This window comes from Mandrillus leucophaeus, unplaced genomic scaffold (assembly GCF_000951045.1).
Source record: "Mandrillus leucophaeus isolate KB7577 unplaced genomic scaffold, Mleu.le_1.0 Scaffold134, whole genome shotgun sequence".
Lineage (NCBI taxonomy): Eukaryota > Metazoa > Chordata > Mammalia > Primates > Cercopithecidae > Mandrillus > Mandrillus leucophaeus.
The window spans coordinates 4132815-4136800 of NW_012101299.1; positions in this window are offsets into that span (position 1 = coordinate 4132815).

Consider the following 3986-nt stretch of genomic DNA (forward strand, 5'->3'; position numbering starts at 1 on the left):
GCCACGGCGTTCATTTAATGAATGTTTTCTTTGGACCCACTTCAGAGCCTCTGGGGTCCAAATCTACCTTGCTCGCTGGTGGTCCCAGGATGATACCTGAAGGAGAGGTGGTGTGTCTTTTGGGGTTAGCAGTTAACAGAACCTATTGAAATTTAGGCATGTATACCCTTCAACTCAGCCGTACCATGGTTTCATTTCCTTTGGGTATATAGCCTGGAGTGGGATTGCTGGATCATAGGGTAGTTCTATGTTTAATGTTCTGAGGAACCTCCATGCCGTTTTCCATACTGGCTATACCAATTCACATTCACACAGTGTACAAGGTTTGCTCTTCTCCTTATCCTCACCAACACCTGTTACCTCCTGTCTTTTGGATAGCAGCTGTGCTAGCAGGTGTGAGGAGCTGGCTCAGCAGGGCTTGGCGTGCATGTGCCTGATGCTGGGTGGTGGCGAGTGCCCTTCCATGCAGCGATGGAGCTATGCCCTTTCGAGTGTCCATCCTGCAGAAAGAGCTCCCACCTGTGTGCAAGAATGTTCTTGCAGCCTAAATTGAAATAGGAAGAGAAAAAAAAAAAGAGACATCCGCCTAGGTGTGAAACAATGGGGAAATGGTAAAATAATAAATTCTGGAGCGTTCATACAATAAGATTCTAAGCATTCCAGTTAATGCAGTAAAATGAGTTAATTAATGTTAAAATTAATGCACTACATCTCTAGTTATGATATATTTTGGTTCCCAAAGAAAGAAAGTTTTGGGGGAAATGAGGAAAATGATCTTGTTTAAAAACAAAAAAATTGTAGATGGATAGTATGGCACACAGAATCATGGTTCCCTAAATACGTCCATGTCCTAATCCTGTGAACATGTGGATGTTATCTTACACAGCAAAAGGAACCTTGCAGATGTCATGAAGTCAAGGATTTTGCCAGGGGAGGTGATGCTGGGTTACATGGTGGACCCCATGTCATCCCAGGGTGCCTGTGATGGGAAGTCAGGAGGGTCAGTCAGGGAAGGGAATTGAGGACAGAGCAGTGGTTGGTGTGAAGTGATTGCTGGAATGGGCCATGAGCCAGAGAACGCTGGATAGGGCAAGAACAGAGCCATCCCCGGTGTCTGCAGAAGGACCCTGCCCTTTGATGCCTTGGTTTCAGCCCAGGGAGACCTGTGAGGACTTCTGACCTCCAGAGCTGTAGAGCAATGCATTTGTGTTGTTTTAAGCCTCTCAGCTTGTGGCAATTTGTTACAGGAGTGATAAGAAACTAAGAGAGAGAGAGAGAGAGATGATAGATCAATAATCTCAAAGATACGATGAGGAGGTAGGGCAAATAGGATTTTTTTCATTTATTACTTTGTGTACAGTGGAATTGATTTTTAAAATAATTAACATGTGTTACTATTCTAAATAATGAATTTTTAAAATAAAAATATAGCCAATTTTTATCATATGTTTGAATTGTGAGGTAACTAAGACAAGATAGTGTGTAAGACGGAAGAAATTGGATAAACGACTTTCTTGGTGAAAGCAGCTCTTCCTTTTCCCTCCTGCAGTTTGCAAAAGAACTTCTGAAACAATGTGTGGTTTTCAGGTAGAATCTTCAGATACACTGGGAAGCTCTTACAAGCATCCATAAACAATAACTTAAAAACATATTGCATTTTATATTAGATTCCTTTGGAGCAAAGGGATAGAAGAAAGGAAGGAGAGATAGGAGGAGTATATATGTTTCCTAATAGAGTGCGATGAGACATTCGGGGCTTTTTCAAACACTGGAAAATTTGAGCCATAGGGGAGATATATGTTTTCTCTCTCTCATATGTAGCCTATTATGTTAGGCTATATATAATACATATATTATATAATATATATTATATATATTAGGCTATATATTAATCTCTCATATATATATATTAGGGTATATATTAGTATAAACTAATCTCTGTATTAGGGTCTCCAGAGAAACAGAACCAATATGAGGTATATATCTATAGCTATACCTATATCTGCATTTGAGAGAGATTTATAATGAGGAATTGGCTCAGGTGGTTGTGGCAGCCGGGAACTCCCATCATCTGCCGTCTCTAATCCTGAGACGCAGGAGAGCTGGTGGCGTGGGACAGGGTGAAGAGCCAGTGAAGTCCCAGAGTCTGAAGCAATAGCCCGGAGCTCTGATGCCCGCGGAGAGAAGACGATGAATGTCCCAGCTCAAGAACAAAGAGGGAGAAGTTTCCCTCAGGTTCCGTCCTTCCACCTTTTTTTTTTTCCTCCATATAATCTTCCTCCTCCTAAACACCTTTCTCTTCTATTCAGGCTCTGAGTGAGTTGGAGGTTGTCTGCTCATGTTGGTGAAGGCAGCACCCAGAATCATGTTTTACTAGCTATCTGGGCATCCCTTAGGGCCCTCAGGTTGACACAAATATTAACCATCACAGCTGGGCATGATGGCTCATGCCTGTAACTCCAGCACTTTGAGAGGCCGAGGCAGGTGACCAGCCTGGGCAACATGGCAAAACCCCATTTCCACAAAAAATACAAAAATTAGCCTGGCATGGTGGCATAGGTCAAGTTACAAAATTGCTCCATCACCACAATGGCCTCCCTTTGAAGCCAGCCTCCTCCTCTTCCTCCCTGTCCTTGTCATGTGAATGGAGTCATACAGTATGGTGTGACCTTCTGGGACTGGCTTTTCCCGTCAGCAGGATGCCCTTGAGGGCTGTCTGTGGGCATCAGTCGTTTGTTCTTTGTAAAAATTGCTGAGTAGTGTCCATGGCGTGCACCTGCTGAGGTTTGTTTAACTATCATCCTTTGAAGGGCATTTTGGTGTTTCCAAATTTGGGCTATTACAAATCAAGCTGCTGTGGACATCTGTGTAAAATGTTTGATAGACATAAGTTCTCATTAGTCTGAGGTAAATGCACAGGAATGAAATTGCTGGGTCCTGTGGTAAGTGTATGTTTAGTTTATAAATTAAATTAATTACATTTTCTCTGAGACAGGGTCTCATTGTGTTGACCAGGCTGGAGTGCAGTGGCACAGTGACATCCTACTGCAGCCTCAACCTCCTAGGCTCAAACAATCCTCCCACCTCAGCCCCCTGAGTAGCTGGGACTGCAGGCACCAGCCACCATGCCCAGCTAAAAGCTTTTTTATTAAAGTCACTGCCAAACTATTTTCCAGACTGGTTGCACCATTTTACTTTCCCACAGTGACATATGAGAGGTGCAGTTTCTTCACCTCCTTGCTAGCATTTGATGCTGTCAGTATTTATTTTAGCTGCTCTGATAGGTATGTAGTAGTTGTAGGATTTTGACCTACTCTTTCCACAATCATCTGTTTAATCCAACACATATTTGAGGGCCTGCAGTTGGTACAAAAGTGAGGTAGACAGCTCCTCACCCTTTAGGAGTTTGCTGTCTACAAGAGGAAGTAGGCCAAGTAAACAGTGCTGTTCACTGGAGTCGGAGTGTACAAGCATTAGGTTCTAGGTCAGCACCTATGGTTGGAATTTTTTTTTTTTTTTTTTTTTTTTTTGAGACAGGGTCTGTCTTTCTCCCCCAGGCTGGTGTAGAGTGGTGCAATCTCCACTCACTGCAATCTCTGCCTCCCAGGCTCAAGGGATCTTCCCACCTTAGCCTCCCAAGTAGCTGGGACTACAGCCACCATGCCTGGCTAATTTTTGTATTTTTTTTTTTTTTAGGGATGGGATCTTGCTATGTGGCCCAAGTGGGTCTCAAATTCCTGAGCTGAAGCGATCCACCCACCTTGGCCTCCCAAAGTGCTAGGATTACAGGTGTGAGCCACCATGCCCAGCCTGAAAATCTTTTATAGTGAAAATTACTCTTGAAAATTATTAATCTTTGTAGAGTGATAACGAGATCATAATCTTGTACAAAAATTCCACTTTTTAAGAGATACTGACGAAACGACATCTGGAATTTGCTTCAAAGGGATGGAGGGGAGTCTGTCACATAAGACTGGCCCCGGGGT